The following is a 12987-nucleotide window of genomic DNA, read 5'->3' on the forward strand; positions in this document are numbered from 1 at the left end:
TTGTGCAATTTTTTTTTTTTTTTTTTTTTTTTTTTTTTTTTTTTTTTTTTTTTTTTTTTAACAGGCAGAGTTTCACTTTCTTGCCGAGGCTGGTGTGCAGTAGCATGATCATAGCTCACTACAGCTTAACCTCCTGAGCTCAAGTGATCCTTCTGCCTCAGCCTCCCAAGTAGCTGGGACTGTAGGTATGCATCATGATGCACAGCTAATTAAAAACATTTTTTTTTTAAGAGATGGGGCCTCACTATGTTGACCAGGCAGGTTTTGGACTCTTGGCTTCAAGCAGTTCCCCCACCTCAGCCTCCCAAAGTGCTGGGATTACAGATGTGAGCCACCACATCTGGCCAAGAAAATTAATTTTAGAGAAAAAAGTCAGATAATATTTTAAAATTTAATAGATGATTGTATTAAACATAATTGATAAAAGATTTCTAGAAATCATTAAGATTATTACTAAAGTTAATGTGCTGTGTTTCTCATTCCAGCATTTTAGACTTTATTAAGCTCCCTGACACTTTTGTCTTCATCCATAATTATGGTTTGTTTGTACATGAATGATTCATGCAACTTTTTCCCACCTAATTCTTGTATGGAGCCTGCAGAAGAGCCAGGCTTTTGCTGTGGTAGAAAAGAGCGTGAAGCGATAGAGCAAGTTCATAAAAATCTAGATATAGAGCTAGAAAGTTCTAGTACAACCCCCCCATTTTATAGTAGAGAAACCTAAGTCATGATTTACATATTATTTTATGTATTTATTTTTGTTAGAACCAGGACTTCTAAGAATTTGGGCTTTTGGATCCCATTCCTCTGTACATTTCCATACTATTATATTACTCATCTCTGGGTCCATCCTTCTAACTCCAGCACAGTGATTTATTTTGAAACTTTTTTTTTAACTGGAGAAAAATTATAAAAATAAAACAAAGACCTCTCTTAGATCCTTTACCCTGATTTACGAATTTTTAACATTTCACCCCATTTGCTAACTTATCATTCAGCTTCTATCTAGATATCTGTATTTTATCTTTATTCTTTAGTATTTCAATGTGTATTTCCCAAGAATAAAGTTAATCTCTTATGTAACTACAGTACAGTTATCAAAATCAAGACATTTAATATTGATGATATTGTTTATTCTGTAATCTCCATACACATTTTTTTTTATTATTCCAGCATGTTCTTTATAGCTGTTTTTTTCCTCCCAGTCCTGAAAAGGATTATACATGCAATTTATTTCCAGTGTTTCTTAAATCTGTAATAGTCTTCTAGCCTTTTTCTGTTTTTTGTTTTCTTGACGTTGACATTTTTGAAGAGTTTAGGCCGATTATTTTGTGGAATGGCCCCAGTTTGTTTGTTTGTTTGTTTGTCTTTTCCCCCCTGATTCCTCATGATTAGATTCAGATTATATTTTATTGGCAGGACTATGGAGTGACGATGTCTTATGTAATATTTGGAAGCACATGGTGTCCATGTCTTTTTTTATTGGGGATGTTAAATTTGATTAAAATTTAATCATAAATTTAGTTACAGCTGTGCTGCCACTGTAGTTTTACTGTTTTTCTTTTTATAATAAGTGTTTCATGGAGAGATAGTTTGAGACTATGTAAATATGCTATTCCTCATCAGACTTTCACTCAACAGTTTTAGCATCATGGATAAATTTTACCCAAATAGTTGTTACTATGATGGTTACCAAAAATGGTGATTTTCTAATAACATCATCCCTTCTATGTGTATTACTTAATATTTTACTCTAAAGACAAACTTTTATCTTTCTCCAGTTTATGTATTTATCAGTGTGGACTCATCAGAGGGTTCTGTTTTATTCATTAGTTATCAGTCTATTACCAGTATTATTTATTTTGATAACCGTATGATTTGGCTAGTGAGAGTTCCTTCAAGGTAACTTCTGTGACTTTTTAAAAAAATCAACTTTATTGGAGATACAGTTTACATACAGTAATTGTGTCCCTTTAAAATATACAATCTGATGAGTTTGACAGTTGTATAAATCCATGAAAACATGTACAGAACATTTCCATCACCCCCAAAATATTGCTCATGCTTTTTGCAGTCCATTTCTTTTTCTGCCCTTAGTCCTAGGCAATCATAGATCTGGTTTGTCATTATGGATTAGTTTGCAATGTTATGTCATTTTGACATGTCTCCATCATTTTCTGTGAACTTCCTTACTCTGTGATATAAGATATTCCAAGCTCATTTTGAACCTTCCCTACCCTAGTCTTGGAATCAGCTACCTATCAAGGCAAACTTTTTTTTTTTTTAAGAGAGGAATAGTGTTTGGGCATCAAGATCTGGGTAGAGATGTGGTCATTGCTACTGGGGTAATGCTTCTGAGTCTGCTAGTGGATTAAGCTGGAAAATGCTTACATGCACATACAGTCCCATAGCTCTACCCATGTCTTGATCATCATCTGTTTATCCATCTTTACTAGTACCTCTAATTCCAATTTAATACCAGAAGGTATATTTTCTTCTCTACTGATTTTATTTCTAAGCCCATTGACCATAGAAATGTATGAAATGAGTAACTGAGTTTGCTTTACTTTTATTTATTTATTTATTTATTTATTTATTGAGACGGAGTCTCGCTCTGTCGCACAGGCTGGAGTGCAGTGGCGCGATCTCGGCTCACTGCAACCTCCGCCTCCCGGGTTCGCGCCATTCTCCTGCCTCAGCCTCCCAAGTAGGCGCCCGCCACCACACCCAGCTAATTTTTTGTATTTTTAGTAGATACAGGGTTTCACCGTGTTAGCCAAGATGGTCTCAATGACCTCGTGATCTGCCCACCTCGGCCTCCTAAAGTGCTGGGATTACAGTTGTGAGCCACTGTGCCCGGCCGAGTTTGCTTTACTTCTAAGGAAATTTAATTTTTCTTCCAAGTTTTAGTTATCTAAACATCGCAAGCTACAATTATGTTGCCTTGTTCATTTGCTTTTTAGTATAAAAGCCATCTAATATTAGGCTTGAAAGGATGAATGCTTAGAAAGCAATATTATAATTCATGGTTTATCAATAAATTATGAGTATAGAAAAACCAACATGAATTTAGTTTCTAAAAGATTGATGTAGAAGACACCTCTTGGAATTTTAGAAAGTGACAGGAAAAAATGTTACTTTACATAGTCATAAAATACCAGTAATTGTTCTACAAAGTAGACAGTATATAACAGATCTAATAATGAGAGCTAGGAATAATGAGATTGTGAGGAAAAATTGCTGGTATAATACCAGACTTTCGGGTCAGAGTTTTCAGTTAATTATAGTAATAATTTTTAAGTTATAAAGTGAAGACATAAATTAGTTTGATGGCTCTTTGCCTTCCACCAACAAGTCTTGCATAAGCAAAGGCTTGGATGTGTTGAAGGTTTGGCTTCACCTGAACCCACTGCTGTGGTAGAAGAGGGTATTGTTGCTGGAGATGTAATGGATGTTAATACTGCCACTGCTTTATGGGAGGTTCTGAAGACCACCCTCAAGCACAATAGCCTAGCAGTGAAATTTGTGAAACTGGCCAAGCCTTAGACAAGTGCCAAGCTGGTGTTTGTGTACTTGCATCCAACTGTGATGAGCCTTTGTATGTCAAGTTGGTGGAGGCCCTTTGTGCTGAACACCAAATCAACCTAATGAAGGTTGATGACAACAAGCAACTATAGGGGAATGGGTAGGCCTCTGTAAAATTGACAGAGAGAGAAAACCCTATAAAGAAATTGGTTGTGGTTGGGTAGTAGTTAAGGACTATGGCAAAGAACCTCAGGCCCAGTATGTCATCGAAGAGTCCTTTAAATGCAAGAAATGAAAAAATAAAACTTTGTATCACATTTAAAAAATTAGTTTGATGAATAGTTTGAACTCTGCTATAATTTTTAGAATAAAAATGTGACCAAAGGAAGAAGTGGAAGCTATTTTAACAAGTGAACATTTCTTAACCTTTGTTCTGATTTTCAGTTCTGATTTTCTGAGCGTATGTAATCCCTCTGTAGTCCAGAGGTGCAAGGATCACATCTGTAGGGGGAAGACAAATGTGAAGTAAGTATGCTAATAGAATAAAATGACTTGCGTTACTTTAGGTAGGTATGGAAAATGTTGGAGGAAGATATTTCTAAATGTAATACTTTGTTTGCCACTACGTTTTGCTTAATATGCAAATTTTCATCTCAGAAATGTCACAGGAAACATTAGAAAATATAACCTGCAACTCTTTAATCCTTGAAGAGACAGGGAAAAAGGAGGATGGCTTTTAAAGCTTCTGTCCAAAATTGACATGTCATTTCCGCTAACATTGTATTTGGCGGTTATGGTCATACATGCGTAAGTGCAGCAGGGTGGGGATATGTAATTTTCTTACAAGGAGGGGCACCAAACATTTGTGTACAGTATTATGCTCTACCATATATTCATTGTGGATCACCTTTAAAGAATCCTTTTCTTTAAAGCTCATTAGCCTTTCAAAGGAGTTCAGATTTACTCTTAACATTAGTTTGCAGCTCTCTGTAAGTGCTACATACTATACGTGCTACAAAGTAATGAAAAAAGCGTGAGCTCCGTGGCTATTTAATGTGACTTGGGATGCCCAGTTGCCTCTCATTTTTAAGTGTTCTTCCACTATTTCTTTTCTCTTTAACTTAGCAATAAACTTGTAAAAATTCTAAATTTTCTAAGGCTCTTTAATGAATTATACAAAAATATTAACAAAAATAGTTCCAGTTTAATTTAGTTTCAGTTGTTTTAATAGTTTCAGTTTTCTTTAATGCAGATGCTGATTGTATTGAAAGATAGAAAAATCATTGAGGTAGGAATCAGTGGAGAAGGAATCATACCAACTAGATCTACTTTCACCATTTTATGTTACATTTATTTGAGAGTACTCGATAACAATTCTGAAGTCAGAACTTATGTTTAAGGGTGTGTAAAAACCATTAGAGAACATACTTATACTTATGTATAAGTACCAAAAACACCTGGCTTAAATTTAATGGGGCATTCATCACTTAGCAAACTGTCTCCTGAGTTACTTTTGATGCACATTAGTATTTCTTAGGGTTCACAGGTATTGGATCATTTGATACCTACTTTTGACATTAAATTTGGTGTAAATTAAAGCATATGAGTGAAATGATCTTTGTGATGCCATATAAAACTGAGCCTTTAAAATATTTACAACTTAAAATTTGTATGGGACCACCAGCAGAAGAGATCTAATTTATATTTGAGTTTAGTTCATTACTTTTATAATTATAAAATACTTTGAACATTTTCTTATGCTATTCAGCTTGATTTGGATTTTAGTAACTGTGCAGAATTTTATCTGTTAGAAATACCCTTCCTTCTTTGTTTAACCCTTTTACAATAACTGTTCATTCTAAATGTGGAGCTTTGTGATTATGGGGTGGAAAGTCAGTGGTCGAAGTACACTATAATTTTTTTTCTTTCCCCAACTCTAAATTTTAGGCAAGTTTCTGCATATTGTTGTGAATGCCAGGAAGTGAGCATTATATAAGGAGTAACTACTTAAAATTTTCCTGTGTCCTAACAAAGTGTAACAGCCTCTGTCCATAATTGGTGTTCTGACAATCTTTTCAGTCAGTAAAATAATTATGTTCCTCATAGCTGTTAGAAAAATTATAGTAGAATGTACATTATAAGTGTTTTTTTTTTTTTTTTTGCTTTCAGTATTGGAATGTCATATCCACTATATTTGATTATATCATATAGTTTCTCCTCACAGTCTTTTAAATTTAATAGGGTTCTCCTCCTCCTCCCTCCCTTTCCCTTTTTCCTCCATCCTCTCTTATGTAATAATGGGATGATGTTCTTGGTTTGACCAGTTAAACTCTACTACTGCTAAGTAGATAATTCTGACTCTTAATAATATATGGACAATATTGAGTCTTCACAGATAATTTATTTTTAGATCCTCAGTTTTCATTGAAGAACTGTAGGATAAAAGTTTTAAGAATGCCACCATTATGTTTTCTGTAGGAAAGTGGTGAATTAATCATCTATTCTGTTACTGAGTGGTTTCTATTTAAAAGTCCAAGATAAATTTCTTTTAGTATTCAGTCTCAGGGAAAGCATTGCTTCGCTAGGAAAGTGTTATGTTTCGGTTTTGTAATGTCTCCTTTTTATTTTTGTCAAATATACTTAACCCTTGTTATTTAGAGTGTCTTTTTGTCAACATGCAGATTCCACTTATTTGCTAAATAGGAATATGTTTTCAAATTTTCCCCTTATTTTATGAAACCAGTGACTGTATATACTTGTCTTGTCCACCGTTTTCTAAAAGTCTTCCACATTAAACCTCTTTAAGAATCTCCATTTAGATGTCTAATAGGCATCTTAAACCTAAGATGCCCAAAATTGATCCTCTGCCTTTTTTTCCTGCTCCATGTAATCTTCCCTGTCTGAGTTAAGGAGAAATTAATCCTTCTTTTACTCAGGCCAAAATTCTTAGATTTCTCTTGTACTCTTCTTTTTAACCTCACACCCTACCATGATTCATTAACAGATTTTGTCAAAAAATGTTTAGAATCTATTTTCTTTTTACCACCTTCACTGCCGCTATCCTGGTATAAGTTATCTTTTGCTGTATAATTACCATAGCCTATATGCCATTACCTACTTACTGAGTAGTCTGGTAGCCAGTAGTGATCACCCTCCAGTAGCTTTGCATTTCACTTAGACTAAAAGCCAAAATCTTTTAAAATGGCTACAAATCCCTCTATGATCTGGCATCCCCATATCCCTCCCTCCACCTTTCTTACCTCATCTCTTATTTAACTTTCCCCTTTGTTCACATTGGTCACCTTAGGTTTCTTAAGGATGTTAGGAACATTCCTCTCTCACAGCCTTTGTGCTTGTTGTATACCTTTGTCTGGAATGCTCTTCTTCAAGATGTCCTGATGGCTACTTGTCTGATTCAGGATTCTCTCAGAAATCACCTTATCAGTGAGGCCCTTACTGACAGCTCTGTATAAAACAGCAGAAAGTCCCCATTATCCACTTTTTAATCTCTTCTCTTTTTTTTAAACGTTTCAAAGAAGAATTTGTTGCTATTGCTTATTAAGCTTATTGTCTGTCTGCCTGCTCATTAGAATATATATATATATATATATTTGTTTACTCATTGTCTAGAATGGTCTCTGATATGTTGATGCTCAGTGAAACAATGAATAGTTTTTTGTGGTATATATAGAACTTTTCAAACACTTTTGTCAAGTGAAATCCTCTTGAGTTTTTGTTGTTGTTGTTGTTTTGTTTTTTGCTTTAAGTTCTGGGATACATATGCAGAACATGCAGGTTTGTTACATAGGTATAAGTGTGCCATGGTGGTTTGCTGCACCTATCGACCTGTCCTCTGAGTTCTCCCTTCACCTGCTCCTCACCCCTCAACAGGTCCTGGTGTGTGTTTCCCTACCTGTGTCCATGTATTCTCATTGTTCAACTCCCACTTATGAGTGAGAACATGCAGTGTTTGGTTTTCTGTTCCTGTGTTAGTTTGCTGAGGATGATGGCTTCCAGCGTCATCCATGTCCCTGGAGAGGATATGATCTCATTCCTTTTTATGGCTGCATAGTATTCCATAGTGTATATGTGCCACATTTTCTTTATCCAGTCTATCATTGATGGGCATTTAGGTTGGTTCCATGACTGCGATACTGTAAATAGTGCTGCTATAAACATATGCATGCATGTGTCTTTGTAGTAGAATAAATCCTCTTAACTTTTAAGAAGATTAATGTCACTCCCATTTTAAGGGTCAAGAAATGGAAACTCCTGAGATTATTTAACTACTGAGTGGTAAAATCTCATTAGAGTTTTGTTTTTCTGATTTCCCAGTTTTTTTTTTTTAACTTTACTATGCTATTTAACATATGGAGTATGGAAATTTGGTGGTTTTTCACTATTGTAGTCCATTGGTTTGCTGCTGTCTTCACCTAATTTTCTTTTAGGTATGCTTATAGAACTATCTTTTCATGTACTTTCAGCTCTTTGAGGGTTGTGAGTAGTAATATGTGCGTATAGTAGCATTTCTCATGAAGGCAGTGTATTCCAAAATCTGAAATTTAAAAGTCAAAGCTGGTAAAGGGAAATTCTAGATATAAATACAACTGTTTAGTTAATTCAGCATTCATATATTTATTCAATATATTGAGTGCCTTTTGTTAAGTATATTGTACAAGGTCCTGGGAATACAGTGATCAGCAACATAGGCGTGATTTCCCCCCCTTGTTTGAAGCTTTTGTTCCATTGGGAAAGAAAAGATGATTTAAAAAAGTGATTGTAATTTAGCAGGAGAAATATTTGTTACAGGAAAGGGTGCAATAAATGTATATAAGAGGGCTAGTCCAGACTTGGCAAGCTGTGAAGGAATGTGCCCTAGAAGAAGTCATAGATTGAGATCCCAAAATGGCTAGGAAATTTCTAAGCAAGTTTGTGGCAGAGGGTGAGGAAAAGCATAGCATTTGCAAGATCCTGAAAGAGATTTAATTCAGAGGCATTATAGAGTATATAATTAGATGCGGTGATTGTTGAGCCTGGAGAAATTATTGGGTCAGACATAAGAAAACATTACAAAAATGTTAATCAAATCACAGAGAAGCCATAGAGCAAAATGATGACATTATTTTTCAGATAAATTGGTGGCAGTATGGAGAGTGAATTGCAATGTGGAGAGTAGATTGGAGAAGAGACTGAGCTGCTAACACCAGTTGAGAATTTTTGATAATGAAGTAGAATTAGCCTAAACTAGAGGAGTGCTATGGGGATGGAGACTGTAGAATAGGAACTATATAAGTGATAGCACAAAGAACAGGACCTAGTGATAATGTTATTTGGGGGATGACCGAAAAAGAGGAGCCAACTGCTACCAGGTTTTTGGCTTTGTAAGATGGAGATGTCATTTGCAGACATAGGGTATTGGGAGATGATGATGTATCGTTAAAATAGATGCCTAGATATTGAAAATAGGCAGTACTAATTGGTAGGTTAATTATTTTTGGATCATTGAAAATTACTAACTTTTACTACCATGTTGGCTATTCATTTTTGGGGATGTTAAATTTGAGGCTTATAAGGATGTGAGAGCATCCAAATGAAGATATTTAGTAGTCAGTTGTCTATGGGTCTGAATCCTTAGAAAAATTCGGGTGTCTGTGCAAAACTGGGGCTTGGTAGTACTTTAGGTGGTATAAGAAACGATAGGTAGGCTGGGTACGGTGGCTTACGCTTGTAATCTCAGCTCTTTGGGAGGCTGAGGTGGGTGGATCACGAGGTCAGGAGTTCGAGACCAGCCTGGCCCACAAGTTGAAACCCTGTCTCTACTAAAAAATACAAAAAAAATTAGCTGGGCGTGGTGGCGTGCACCTGTAATCACAGCTACTTGGAAGGCTGGGGCAGGAGATTCACTTGAACCTGGGAGGCGGAGGTTGCAGTGAGCTGAGATCGTGCCATTGCACTCCAGCCTGGGTGACAGAGTGAGACTCCGTCTCAAAAAAAAAAAATAAAAAAATAAAAAAATAAAAAATAAATAAATAAATAAAAAGAAATGATGGATTTAGATTAGATGACCTAGGGAGAATATACAGAGTGAAAAAAAAAAACTAAAGACCCTGGGATGGAATCCTGTGTAGTGACATTTAAGGAATGGACTGAAGAAGATTAACTGAAAAGAAGACCAAGAAAGCACAGAAGGAGAGAGCCAGAAAGAAACCTGTGAGTGTGTGGTAGTCAGTCAAGGGAGGAGAGTTATTCAGGCAGGCAGGGCAATAGTGTCAGATATTACTTGGGAGGTTAAGTAAAAGAGATCATTAAGGACCTAGACAAGAGCAGTTTTGAGGTGATTAGGGCAGAAGCCAAATTAAAGAAGAAAGGTTAGGCAGTGGAGAGAGTAAGTATAAGGCAGTTGCAGCGTTTGATGACAACATATATTCAAGATTGTTTTTGTTCTTTTTCTTAAAAAGGAAAAGTGTTGATCATCTTGACATACTAATGGCTGACAAGTAGGAGAGCAGTTGAAGATGGAAACTCGGAAGAATGGTGGTTATCAGCACAATAGAATTTATCCAGAAGGTGGAGGAAATGCATTTCACGTTATGGCTATTATGATTAGTCTCAATTTATTGGAGATAGATCAGAGTTAGTAGGCTTAATGGTAGGAAGCTGAGGAAGATATTTCTGACTTTTGATGTCTTCTATAGAAAAGGAGTAATGTTACGAATAAGTTGCAAAGTGGTAAGGTCAGAATTTTGAAGAGATGAAGAGGTTCCAGCAGGGATTCTTAAATGTTTGTGCCATTTATCCCTCTAGGCTTTACTGGGCAACTAGATGGATGCATCACACAAAACATTTAAGAAACCCTGATGGATTGTTCTTCAAGAGTTCTAGTCTCTTACAGGTAGAAAAAGTTCATTTTCTTAGGAGGAGTCAGCTGAAGTGTTATTTGATTATTCAGGTTCTGAAATAGAAGAAAGTGCTCATTGCTAATGGGACACAGGATCCTGGGGAAATGGTTGTATACCTCATGTGCCAAAGATAGTAGATAGAAATTTGTTAGTCTACAGCCTAGTCACCAGGAGTTAAGGTGTTATACAGTTTACCTTGGGGTCTGTAATCATATATTAGTATTCACCTTATACTCCTCTTGGTGAGCAGCTTTGAAAGGAAACTTGTTCTGGAGTTTTGATGCCCTTACTGGTAGTACATTATGAATCTAAGTTATCGTTAACAGCCAGACCTTCTTTCTATGTGTACTTTTTAGGAACTATGCAATATTGATTGATTTTAAGTCCCGTTAAAACACCCATACCCACACCTGCATGATTGACTTACAAAATCCTTGAGAATAATGGTGAAAGATGACTTTAGTGGCGAACTTGGATTGATTCTATTAAATGCTTTTTATTTTCATCAGGTTTCTATTTTTTTTTAAGCTTTCAGTGCAGTTCACATGTGGTTTCTTGTTTGTTTTTCTCCAAACAAGTAATTGCATTTTGCAGTTCCTTTAAGTCACGTTATATGAAGATACAAGCCATCAAGTAGCTTTTGCTATAGAGATTTAATGAAGAAGGAGGAGGGAGGGTTTAGGCTCAATAGACAGATGTACTGTTTGTTTTATGACTGATAGCAACACATAAAATGCAGATGTTTTTCTTCAAGCATAGCAATTCAAGGACAATCGGATTGGTAAAGTATATGGGTATTAAAATGTTAGAAGTACCATATAGATAAGGTTACTGTTTTGTCTCATTATGGCACCTCCTGCATGCCCTTTTTCCTCCTCCTTTTTCCTTTCTCCTCCTCCTTTTTCCTTTCTCCTTGCTCCTTATCCTCTTTCTTCTTTCCAGTGGCTGTTTTCCCTTTTATATTTTACTGCTTCTTTGTGATCAGTGCTCTCTGTTTTTTACGGTTCTCAGTGATACATCTTTTAAACTTTTTAAAAAATAATAGACACTGAGCCAGGCACTGTTTAAAGCACTTTACAGGAATAAATTAGTTTACTTCTCATAGCAATCCTGTGAAGTTCCCCATTTTACAGGCGAAGAGATTGGGCAAATATAACGGAGGGGGCAAGATATGAATCAAGAAGATTCGACCCTAGAATTCATATACTTTACCGCTATACCATGCTGCCTTGCAACCATTAACTTAATAGCAAACGTGGTAGTAAAATTTGGTATTTTTCATTTAGCCAAAAATAGCCTATCCATTACTACTGGATATTTTTGATATCTAGCCATCTATTTCAATTATATATATTTTAATGACTCTAATAAAGGTTACAGTCACTAAATCCAAACCCCCTTCCCTGCCTTTTTTTGTTTTATGGCCTTAATCAAATACTCAAACTGTGAAAATTGTACTTTAGAATAATCTCTTAAAGTTGTCTTTATCAATATATGATTTATTAATACCATGGATAGTTTCATTTTAAAAATGCCTTTTAGATATGCACCTCATATACTATACTAATCTGTATCAGAATATTGCTTTGTCCAACAGGCTGGTTATTGAAGGTATATATTAAAACTATATAGAATACACTTCTGGCAATGCAGGAGCAAGACAGTATGGAATTCACTTTTCCACCATACAAGCTCGAGAATTGGGGAAAATATAGGAAGCAAATTTTTCCAAAAAGTAGACTGCACAGGACTGGTACTCCTGAGAAAAGGGGAAAAAACAAGGGGAAAGGAGAGCTCTACCATTGTCCTAGGTTTCTGCCAGGAGCTAATTTCTGAACTGCATTACAAGGAAAGGGGACCTAACCACAGCAGAAGGCTATGGTTTTGTTGAGGATTGATCAAAATTCAGGGAAACAAAGGCAGTTACAATTTTGTGTTGCTGAACACCTGAAGTGAGAGCTATATGTAGAGAGTGCACCAGAACTGTTCTTGGGTGTTGTTTTGAGGGTTTAGCTGAGCACCAGTCTGTGAATGCATACAGTGAAACCCCAGAGACTGAACATGAGCAGCTTGTGAAGAAAGAGCAATTACTAGGGGTTAATATGAGCAATTTCTGGTATGCTTATACAAGGCCAGGAATTGAGTTCTTTCTCTCTAGATTTCAGAGATTTTATTGACTACATGGGCAATTCAGTAGAGAGGTGAAGTGGGGCTAAATTAGCCTTAGAATGGAGGTTGCTCTAATCCTACCCTAAAAAAGCTTCACACTAATGTGCAAATAACTTACCTGCTTGCCAAAAAAAAAAAAAAGATTAAAAATTTGCCAGCACTTGTTAAAGTAGAACTTCTCAACCTTGTCACTGAAGATGTTTTGGGCTGGATAATTGTTTGTTTTCAGGGGCTCCGGCACATACAGGATTTTAAGAAGCATTCCTGATTTCTACGCACTAGATGTCAGTAACACTCCCCCATTGTAATAACCAAACATGTCTCCAGTTATTGCCTCATGTCTCTTGGAAGGCAGAATCCACCCTGATTGGAAATAACCGTTGTAAAGGATTAC

At 35.9% G+C, this 12987-nt stretch overlaps 1 protein-coding gene and 1 pseudogene across 3 annotated transcripts in view; both read left to right on the forward strand.

The window, feature by feature from the left end:
• CD2AP (CD2 associated protein) overlaps nucleotides 1-12987 on the forward strand; it is a 150921-nt gene that overhangs the window by 80264 nt on the left and 57670 nt on the right. The gene's annotated exons all lie outside the window — the stretch shown is intronic.
• Nucleotides 3331-4476, forward strand: LOC129038222 (small ribosomal subunit protein eS12-like; annotated as a pseudogene).

Source organism: Pongo pygmaeus, chromosome 5, assembly GCF_028885625.2.
Source record: "Pongo pygmaeus isolate AG05252 chromosome 5, NHGRI_mPonPyg2-v2.0_pri, whole genome shotgun sequence".
Lineage (NCBI taxonomy): Eukaryota > Metazoa > Chordata > Mammalia > Primates > Hominidae > Pongo > Pongo pygmaeus.